The sequence below is a fragment of the Elgaria multicarinata genome, chromosome 2 (genome assembly GCF_023053635.1).
Source record: "Elgaria multicarinata webbii isolate HBS135686 ecotype San Diego chromosome 2, rElgMul1.1.pri, whole genome shotgun sequence".
Lineage (NCBI taxonomy): Eukaryota > Metazoa > Chordata > Lepidosauria > Squamata > Anguidae > Elgaria > Elgaria multicarinata.
Genome location: NC_086172.1, coordinates 95,024,804 through 95,036,192, shown reverse-complemented (window position 1 = coordinate 95,036,192; position 11,389 = coordinate 95,024,804). Strand labels below are relative to the sequence as shown.

The 11,389-nt window shown below is 41.9% G+C and overlaps 1 protein-coding gene across 1 annotated transcript in view; it reads left to right on the top strand.

The window, feature by feature from the left end:
- The first annotated feature begins 9,018 nt into the window (after positions 1–9,018).
- Positions 9,019–11,389, top strand: part of INSC (INSC spindle orientation adaptor protein) — a 183,740-nt gene continuing 181,369 nt past the window's right edge. Inside the window, exon 1 of the mRNA XM_063117243.1 lies at positions 9,019–9,193. The gene's annotated coding sequence lies outside the window, so the exon portion shown is untranslated. The remainder of the gene's footprint in view (positions 9,194–11,389) is intronic.

Below are 11,389 nucleotides of genomic sequence, written 5' to 3'. Positions count from 1 at the left end.
TGGAAGATATTGTTGTGGATTTCAGTTACCCACAGTTTAGAGTTTTGTCTGAACCCTAAATTGTAGTTAACCTTAACTACATAGTTAACCATGGTTTTGCGTTGACTTTTTCCAAACAAATCATAGTTAAGGTTGACCATAGTTTGTCAGCTTTGGATGACATGACATGCTGCCTTTAATAAAAGCTTATGAGTTCCTCCCTGTGGTTGAACTGAAGAAGAGAAGAGAAGGGAGGGGAGGGGTGTGTATTCCTGAAGGGAGGTTCACTCATTCCTGTCATGTTTTATTTTGACAGGATTGAACTGCAGCAAGGTTCTACCTCTGGAGTTTGGAAACTTTGCCTTCGTTTTTTGATACACTGCTGTTTAGTGTAAACTGTGACTGATAATAACAATGGCTTATTAAAACCATTATTTGTAGTTGGCTTATTTTAAACAAGCCGTAGTTAAGATTAGCTACAGTTTTGTTGTGTTTAGATGACACAACAATCTGTGGTTAATCAAAAACCGAAGGGAAAGCTTCTCAACTCTTCCTTGTGGTGCACCAGAAAAGGAGTGGGGAGCTTGGAAGGAGGCCAGGCTCATTCCTGTTATGCTAAACAATGATTTCTCATGATGTCCAATCCATGTAATGGATTTCCAGCTGGCAAAGGGTAGTAGCGGATGATGGACTTTGGTAAGGTTCAGCATCCTCACATGTGTCAAAAGATGTGTCCTGCCACCTTAATTAGGTGAGGATTATTCATTACAATGTGGAGATAGATGTGCATCCAGAAGCAATTTTTCACCCTCATTAGCTGGCTATATGTGTATCTCCCTTGATAGGAATGATCAATGATCTTTGACACTAATAACTGATTTACATCAAACTTGGTATCAGGTTTTTTTAAGTACCTTTGACTTCCCAAAACTGCAACAGTTTAAAATTGCATGGAAGGTTCATTCATAGAATGGAAAGTGTGCTCCTCTCTTAACAACAGTCACACCGCCACCATCTTGGAATTAAAATGTTTTTATTGCACAGCTCAAAAAGTATATCCGAACAATTTCTCCAAGGTAAGAGGAAAACGTGGCTTCTGAAATCTGGCAAAAGCACCCCAGTACTACACAAATAATGGGTTTGCTGACGGAGACAGACCCTTCATAACAAGTTTGTAAGGATTTTCATCTATTTGGTGAAGGGTAGGAGATTGAAACCAGTGATGTAAAAATTGCCTAGGCATTTGAGGCCATTTAAACTTTTCTCATGGGCCAGGATCTTTTTCTTTTTTTTTGTAACAAGTTTTGTGAGTTCATTTGTTTGTGGTATTTTTGCTGTTTCTGATTGATTGTAATTTTCATTTGCAAGATATTGTATATTTTATCTTTGTATGTTGATTTCAGTGTCATTGCCAAATATTAGCATAGAATGAACATTTATATAACTGGTATTCCACACCCCTTGTTTGAATCTAAGCAGCTCATTAAATCCTTGTAATTTGAGTATATAATATGATATATATTGGGGGTCCCCAACTTTTTTTTTAAGTTGGTGGGCCCTTTGGAATTTTGAAAGAATGCCACTGGTGCTCTCACAAAATGGCTGCTTCGGGGCTTGCTTAGGTACAAAATACTTATTTCCCAGGTGGCAAAGTGGCAATGCTTAAAGAAAAGTAACTTGCTCAAGAACAGAAGTAGAAAGCAGAGGTGTTGTCCGAGCTACAAAAACATGCTTTTGAACCTAAATAAAGATGGTGCTTGAGGGAAGCCCTTTACTTTGCGACATGCTAACCTCCCAGTTAAATAAAATAAAATCTAAAGAATTTTTTTAAAAAAAAATCAAAAGGGGCAGGGTGCCTGGTGAGCACTAAGAGAGTATTATTCTAGTCTATTCTTGCACAGACCCTTGGATCTATGAACAATATGAATATGTACCCCAGTAGATGCCCTTAAAATGATCCTATTCACAAATAAGGATCTATTCAAGCCTTTTCTCACCATGAAGTATGACTGATGTCCTCAGAGTTATCCTGAGAATAATTACAGGGTCTAAGAAATGTAGTATGCATTCTTCCTTTGAGCAGGACAGACGGACCCTGAAACCTTAATATTCTGTACAACATTCATACTGAGGCCCATGTCTAGACTTATGAAAAGGCCTTGAAGGCATCATCAGTGTCTCAGACAAGTAAATACGAACATGATCACTACCAACATTGTCTTCCTTTTACAAATTGAAGGGAGAGACTGAAAGGCAGTTCAGTTATGCTATAGCCAGTTCCTCTCCAATTATTGCAGTATAATACTTCAAACTGTACAACAGACATTGTACTAGCTAGGGAAAAAAAACCTGAACAGTAGAATCCCTGTTAGTGGATTCGTCTTTGGGCGTGAAATGTCTCTATAGAGCTCATGAAACAGGGGGGTGTAAAGTGTAGAGGTACAGTAGCACCTTTGGGAAGCAGAAGGATCTTGATAGGGGAAGCATAGGCAAGTGAGATTCTAGTGTACAAATAAGCCATAACTTTAAAGCAGATCAGTTGCTTCTCATGGATGGAAGGAAAGGGTGTGTGAATGCATGCAAATAATTTTTAAAAATATACTGCCTGTGCAATACTGAGAACAAGCTCAGAAAATGCTTGAGTGGCAGTCAAAGTAGGGCCCAATCCTATACATGTTAACTCAGGAGTAAATCCCATTTAGATCAATGGGGTTTACTCCCAAGTAAGTGAATGCAGAACTTCAACCTTTATCTAGTGATGTTCGTGACCTGGATTTACTGCAATTCTCACACAGGGAGAATATATAGTACGACCAGCTGCAAAGGAAGACAGAACTCCTATATGTTTAGTCTACAATCCTACACCATGGATGGAAACCAACTGGTCTGTGGCTTCCCCTCCCACACAGCAGTTGGCCTTTAAACTCCAGCAGAAGCTTTTAAAAAACTAAGTTCAGCATGGAAGGGCACATTTTAGGTCTGTTTGCACATTGAGAAAGACCTGGAGAGATTCTTGAGAGAGAGATACCTTCCTATTCTGTTTTAATGAATCTAAGGACTGGTGAGATTCATTAAAACAGAACCTTCATAAGGACCTTCATGTTCTATCTAGAGTTAGTGTTTCTTTAAATGAAATTCTGGGAAATGTTTTGATCCAGGAAAAGAACAGCCGTTTGCAGGAAAGCCAAGAAAGGGGAGGAGGAAGAGAATAATAATAAATCCAAGTGGTTGCAAAAGGGACTGCAATGGTTTTTTATTCAGCCAGGCTACTTGGAGAAAAGATACCTAGGTGGTTTGTTCTTCAGAACTGTAACGAAGTTAAAATCTGTAAGTAGAGAGATCTTTTCTTAAAAAAAAGATGATGAAATTTTAAGCTGAATAATATTCTCTATTTTTGTTAGGTTCTTGTACTGAATTCTTTTGCGTCTGCAAAATAGAGTGACTTCAGCCAAAACCTGTAATTTACTAGACTAACATCCTGTAGAGAGATAGTTTAGTTTTTAAGGGACGATTACTAAGCTAAGAAAAGAAAATGCTGTTCAATGCATTTATATTGGCACATCTAATTATATATAGCATTCATTCCCTCCCCCCACCCCGAGACTGGGCTTTGTACTTAAAAAAAAATTACCATTGGGTGTGCCTGTCTGCATTTAACGTTGGAAGCAGAGAACTTCCACATGTGGTATCATTTACTTGTTTCAAAAGTAGCAAAAACAAATGTATTTTGGAATGTGCTTGGAAAGAAATCCTGTTTCAGATAAAGAAACTGAGATATACCTTTGCAGTGCTGAGTGCCTCTCTGGTTTCAAAGGGCTTCATTGCATAAATATTTTTTGTGGCCTTTTCTACATGGTTTCCCATTATCTTATTTCCTTGAACATCAGGCAAAATATGGGCAGGGAAATAGGAGGGCAAAAAGAATGTTTGTATGTGTGAGAAACTGTTGATGGAAAAAGCTAGATATGAAATAGGGTTCCTTTAATGTGGATCTGCCCTCCCACCCAGCACCCATCCCTTCCAGGATATTTTTCCCACTGATACCTGTCCTTTGTCATTGCAAACTATGGCAGCATTCCAGCAAAAGTCTGTCTTTTCATGTGGTGCGTAAGGAGCCGGTTGTAATGTGAGCAATGGGGGCTTAGCAATGGGGATATTCCTAGAGGGGGTTAAGGAGCAGCATAAGTACTTCCTGCATATAGCTTGTTGTGACAAGTGCTATGGGTTGGTTGGCACTGCAAGCAAAGCATTTAGTGAATAGGCAAGGATGGTGTTTAGATTTGTATTTAAAGAGCTCTCTCCCCAGCACCTCTGTCTAAAATGACCCTCCTCTGCTCAGAGTGATTCGAGTGTTCCCTGTTTTTCAAGGGACAGCTCTTTGTAACAGCCCCAACCCAACCCCAGGCAAAACAGTGGTGAACATTCTGCATTGCTTTGCTTAGGCAGCTGATTTGAATAATTGCACTCAAGCAAACAGGGTATGGGGTACCAGTGGGGAGCCTATTCTCTCCCTGCATTCCCCTCAGCAATTTTCCTGGTAGCAGCAGTTTAAGCTGGGAATCACCTCTGCCATTGAATCTGAGTTGGGGCAGAATTCAGGGCTTCTAACGCTCACCTCTCATTTGTGGTGAGTATTAGAAAGGCACAGAAGTTCGTTTTGGGGCTTGAGCCCAGCACACTTATACTGACTAACATCTCTGTTGTCTTGGGAAGGAAATTGGCACAGAGGCTAAATATAAACAATTACTAAAGATAATTGTGTTTATTTAGTTTTCAGGAGTTCATTCTCTTACTTGGACACACAGAAGTGATTCCATTAAAACAACTACTGATTTCTTGAACATATATTAGCAAGAAAATGAGACTATGAGGACAATCAGAGAAGAGATGGGCAGACAGGCAAGATGATGGCCACCACATTACATTTTGGTCCCTTCCAGTGATGAGACGTGGGCTGGTTCACACTTAAGCCTCATAATTAGGGAATTAATCTACACAGCCATTTATTTATTTATTTATTTATTACATTTCTATACCGCCCAATAGCCGGAGCTCTTTGGGCAGTTCACAAAAATTAAAAACATTCAAAGTATAAAACAACAGTGTAAAACCATAATATAAAATACAATATAAAAGCTCAACCAGATAAAAACAGCAGCAATGCAAAATTACAAATTTAAAACACCAAGTTAAAATTTATTTATAGACTGTTAAAATCCTGGGAGAATAAAAAGGTTTTCAGCTGGCGACGAAAGGAAAACAATGTAGGCGCCAAGCGAACCTCTCTGGGGAGCTCGTTCCACAGCCGGGGTGCCACAGCAGAGAAGGCCCTCCTCCTGGTAGCCACCTGCCTCACTTCCTTTGGCAGGGGCTCACGGAGAAGGACCCCTGAGGATGACCTTAGGGTCCGGGCAGGTACATATGGGAGGAAGCGTTCCTTCAGATAACCTGGCCCCAAGCTGTTTAGGGCTTTAAATGTTAATACCAGCACTTTGAATCGGGCCCGGACCTGGACTGGCAGCCAATGAAGCTGGAAAAGGACTGGCGTAATGTGGTCTTGTCGGCCAGTCCCTGTTAGTAAACGTGCTGCCCTGTTTTGTTCCAGTTGAAGTTTCCGGACCGTTTTCAAAGGCAGCCCCACGTATAACGCATTGCAGTAATCCAAACGAGAGGTTATCAGAGCATGGATAACTGTAGCTAGGCTATCTCTGTCCAGATAAGGCCCTGCTGGTATATCAGCCTAAGCTGGTAAAAGGTGCTCTTTGCCACTGAGTTCACCTGTGCCTCAAGTGACAGTTCTGGATCCAAGAGCACCCCCAAACTATGGACCCGATCCTTTAGGGGGAGTGCAACCCCGTCCAGGACAGGGTAAACATCACCTCGCCGGACAGATGAACCACCCGCTAACAGTACCTCCGTCTTGTCTGGATTGAGTTTCAGTTTATTAGCCCTCATCCAGTCCATTACCGTGCCCAGGCACTGGTTCAGAACAGCCACTGCCTCATCTGGGTTTGATGAAAAGGAAAGGTAGAGCTGGGTATCGTCCGCATATTGATGACACCTCAGTCCACATCTCCGGATAACCTCCCCCAGTGGCTTCATGTATATGCTAAACAGCATAGGGGATAGGATAGAGCCCTGTGGAACCCCATGGCTTAGGAGCCACGGCACAGACCAATAATCCCCCAGCACCACCTTCTGGAATCGGCCATCCAAGTAGGAGCGGAACCACTGCAACGCAGTACCTCCAACTCCCAGCTCGGACAACCTATCCAGAAGGATACCATGGTTGATGGTATCGAAAGCCGCTGAGAGGTCCAGGAGAACCAACAGGGTCGCACTCCCCCTGTCTCTCTCCCGACAGAGGTCATCCCACAGGGCGACCAAGGCAGTTTCTGTTCCAAAACCAGGCCTGAAAACCGATTGAAATGGATCTAGATAATCCGTTTCATTCAAGAGTGCCTGGAGTTGTCCTGCAACCACCCACTCAAGCACCTTGCCCAGGAAGGGGTATTAGCCACCAGCCTGTAGTTGTTAACATCCTCCGGGTCCAGATTAGCCTTCATCAGGAGTGGTCTAATTACCGCCTCTTTTAAAGAGGCCGGCACCACTCCCTTTCTCAAGGAGGCATTTACAGCCTCCTGGATCCAGCCGGCGATCCCCTCCTTATTTGATGTAATGAGCCAAGAGGGGCAAGGGTCAAGCACACAGGTGGTCGACCGGACTTGGCGAAGCACCTTGTCCACATCCTTTTACCAACAGAAAGGGGCTGGGCAGCCTAGGCTTAAGAGTGCTTAGTACTCTCACCTGTGACCTGCTTGTTATGGCTGTACTTTATGTAAAGAGAGAATTGCTGCTACCACACATGATCAGAAAAGCTTTGGCTGCTGCGCAGGTGTGGTGCTGTTGGGGAAAAGGGAGGGGCACCTGATTCGCACAAGTCTTACATCCTGAAAAAGTAGTTGGGGAGAGATCATGTAAACTGAGTATCCACATGGACTTTCTGCATCACCATCTACATGGATGGAAAGAGGATGAGGAACTCCTCCACCATGTGAAGGCTCTCACTGCCTAGTGTATGATTGAGTAGAGCTATTCATTGACAGTTTACCACAGGACAGAATTGGCCCCAAGCTGAGATGTCAGGGGCCACATGATAGCAGTAGACAGGGCAGTAAACAGGGATGTGACACTGCCCAATGTGGGTGGAGCCACTGCTGCATCCCCTGCCTCACATTTTCACAGATAAACATTCATACACACAGATACATATCCCATCCACACAGAAACATACTCTATTGACACACAGACAAACATACACCATCCACATCCCCCCTCTCTCTAACACACACACACTTCCCAATACCCTTCCATGAAGATCACCTGAGTGGGGGGCATTTTTCCTGCCCAGCACTGAGAGAGGCTCAGCATCGAGCAGGTAAAAGGCTCATGTCTGATCTGCTGCAGGTCAAAGATAAGCATTTTCCCCTGCCCCAGTGTTGAGAGAGGAGCCTTGTGGGGACTGTACATCAGGGGTTAGCAATCCAGTGCCCTCCAAATGTTTTGTACTACAATGCCCATAATTCTTGATGATTGGCTAATACTGACTAGGACTTATGGGAGTTGTCCAAAGTATCTGGAGGGCACCAGGTTGCCTACTTCTGGGGTTCATGCTCCTCCACCTCTTAAAGGTGAAGTGTGAGATGGCCCAAGCAAACATTTCTCAGTGCCAAAAGGATATGACGAGATACCTAAGCACTGCTTACATCTCTAAATTGTATAATATCTTCCACATCTCTCTGTTTTTACATAAAAAAATGAGTAAATAAGAACATCAGCAATGTTCTCCTCATGTTAGAATTCTCTTCAATATTGGGCTTTGAAGTCTATTGAAGGACAGCTGTGTCCCAGTCATACTAAATAACATTTGAGTTTCTTGCCTTGTTACCCTAAAAAGTTTGTACTTGGCAGGTATTGGTTCTTCTCACAATTAGGTTAGGGGGACTATCGGGGGATGAGGGTGCTTTCATTCCAGTGGATCCTAGAGTGCCTCTCCAGCAGAATGCCCTGGATCAGGCCATGCAGCTGGGAGAAACATTTCTGGCAGGTACTACTACTTATACCCTTGATCTCCACGTTTCTCAAGTCCAAAAATGAATTGCAAGAGTTGAATCTCAGATTCTGTGGCCCGTTAGTTCTATTCAAAGTCCCCTTCCTCCAAAAGTACCTTATATGTATAAAGAAAATATACGGTTTAATCTAATGTCATGTCAGTAGAAGTCCATTAGCATGGAGGCATTTTCGCCTTTTCTTCTGCCCCTACAGCTTCTGTTCTGCCCAAATATCTGTCCCAGGCATGTGGGGGTTGGGTGTGGTGGTGGAATTATCCCTTCTTCATTCTGTGGAGAGAAGTGGTTCCATCAGTGGAATGACAACATTGCACACAAGCCACACTTTCTTTATAGAAGGAAAATATACAACTTTTTGATGATGTATAATTTTCGAAAGACAGAGATCATAGGAGATAAAGCAAACAGAGGCATAATTCTGAAGAAAACACACCTGTAGCAGGTGTGTGTGTGAATGTGTGTATATATTTGCTCAAACATCATTTTAAAATAATCAAACCCCAAAGATATACTAGACAATATTTCAACATTTATTAACAAGCTGCATTTACAGATATTTTCTAGTATATGCCATCTGGCATTTTAACTTGGGTGTCAGCTCCTTCAGTTCTGTTTGCATTTGGAAATAAATGCATCCTTCGTTATCTTGCTCTTTAAATGTATTCAGTTCCTTTTCTCTGGGCTTGTTTAACCTTACCAGAGCCTTTAATTACATTTCTCCTCCTCTAACTGACCACCATAAAAATTCAAGCCCATGCCACAAATCTGTTAAAAAAAATGTTTCCACTGCAATGGAAGACAAAAATAGAATAATTCCATGTCTTTTTTGGATGAATGCCTAGCTGAAACTATGCAGTGTTTGACTGACAGGAAGATGTAGTCCTTGCTGAAAGCATTTTTTTTGAAAAAAAAATACACTGCATTTAGCCTTTAAGAATATTCACACAAGTGGGTGAAGAAGGGATTTACACTGGTTAGACTCTGTTTTTGCCTGTTGCTTTCATCTCATGCTCTGTGACTTATCACTCGACCACCGTATTTTGTTGGCTTCCCCATATTCATGGAGCACACCATCGTATAAATGGGTGAGTATTTACTCGTTTGGTTTTGAGTGATGCGGCTCCTTCGGCTCCTTAAAAGTTTTTTTGTTTAATATACAGCTGGATAGCATAGAAAAACTCCATGCGTAGTTTTGGCAGTAAAACCACCATTTTAGAACAAAATAGTTGTCTTAAAACGGTGTCTTTCCTATGTTCTTGGGCTATTTTAGCAATAACACTTCTTTATATCCAGCTCAACAGCAGAAATCAGTTGAAAGCTGTTTTATAAAAAGTTGTGAGCGTTTGTTCCCCAGAGTCTTCCACTTTGCGGTTACTCTGTGTACTCTCAGCATCTGACTAGGCTTTGGTGACAGCAGCAGATGTATCCATAAGAAGCCTAACAAAGCTAACTGGTAAATTAGGAAAACAAAGCAAGCAAGGAAGCAAAAAAATCTCCCACCTGCATTTCCTGGTTAGCTATAGAATGAAAAGCTGAATAAAAGAATATTGCAGGAGAGTCATAATTTTCAAACTCATCTGTGAGATTACATACATATTCTCTAGGATTTAATACCAATCTTTCTGGTTAATTTACTTAATTTTAATCAATACGTTAATACATTTTAACAATCTTGTCAAAATATTGTTGAGCACCATGTTCTCTCTCTCTCTCTCTCTCTCTCTCTCTCTCTCTCTCTCTCTCTCTCTCTCTCTCTTACTATTGGCATAGAATCTACATCATGTAAACTGGAACATGGTATTCAATGTGCTATAAACTGTCAGAAGATTTCTTAAAGCCTTTGTAGTGTGTTTTCTCTACATTGTGTTTCTGATAGCCTAAACGTTTAATATCTGTTTATTTCTACATTTGTTTCAGTGTAACTTTACTGGCAAGGGGTTCAAAAACACACCCTGAAGTTGTATATGTGGAGTATTCTAGATGTTGTCAACTAACATTTTACGTCTTCTAAAGAAAAGATGGGGGGAAATCTTCAAAAGAACCCAAAGTATAGCATTGATTATTGTTATTAAACTAGGAGGGGGAAAGTGACAATAATAAATGCAATCCTAGCCATATTAATTGAGATTGCACCCCCTTCTTGCAGTATGGCTATCACAAAACGTGAGCATTAAGAAAAAAATAAGCTATTGGGCTTTTCTGCACAAGGCTGTTAATCATTGTATCCACTTTTGGTTTTGTCGTAGAATAGAAATCCAAGCTCTACACGTAGAGCTTTTTCTTTCCTGCTTTTCCATTACATAACCTCTAGGTGGTGCTATAGCAGAATAGCGGAAATTAGGGATGTGCTCTGCTCCGATTAGAATCGGAGAATCAGAAGCGAATTGGCCTGCTTCGCCTTGCCCAGAGGCGGAGTAGAAGCGGACCGGGGACCCGTAGAAGCATGGCGAAGAGAAGCGCCCATACATGGAACGCTTCTCTTTTTGCGGCGCGATCCGATCGCCATTTTGAAAAATTTTGCCCATAGGATTGCATTGCGGAAAAGAATAGGGTATAACTGTATTGTTTTTAAAGCTATCTTTCTGAAACTTCTTGTGCTTATAGAGTCGTGGCTGGGGGTCATTTTGAGCCTACTCTCAGCTCTCTGTGTGCTGCAGTTCACTTGCTAGAATTTTTTGAAAAATATATGTTAAAAAACCGGGAAAAGGTACCTTTTCGAAGGGCTGAGGGGCAGAGTCAACTCCCGGTCATGATCACATGATCCCAAAGTTGGAGGAGGGGATAGGCAAAACGGGTAACTTGGGATCCTGAGAAACTTCTCTTTCTTAGTCTGAACGGACTTTTCCCAGTGTTTTTTATAACAGTAGCCCCACCAAATGCACAAACACAACCTGAAATCATATACTAAACAAATAAATAACAGATAGGAAATACAGCACTGCTACCCATCCTAACCTTGGGGAACAACTGAATAGATGTGGTGCAAGGGGATGAGGTCCCCTAGGGCATGTGGACGTGCCCAGTGCACATTCCTGTCCTTGGAGGGCCATCAGAGCCCTCCAAAGGTTAACCCGTGGAGAGAATGCCTATCATGAGTTGAAGTGAAAGTTTGCTTCTTAAAGACTGTTCCCTAGACAGGGACAGTCAAATTGGCAATGATGATTCCCCCTCCCCCTGGGCACGTCCACTCCCCTCTTACTGGTAAAAGACAGGTATAGCCTTTTTAAAAAAATTCTTCTGTTGTTTATTCAGCAACACTGCTGCTTTTAATTCCACCCCTC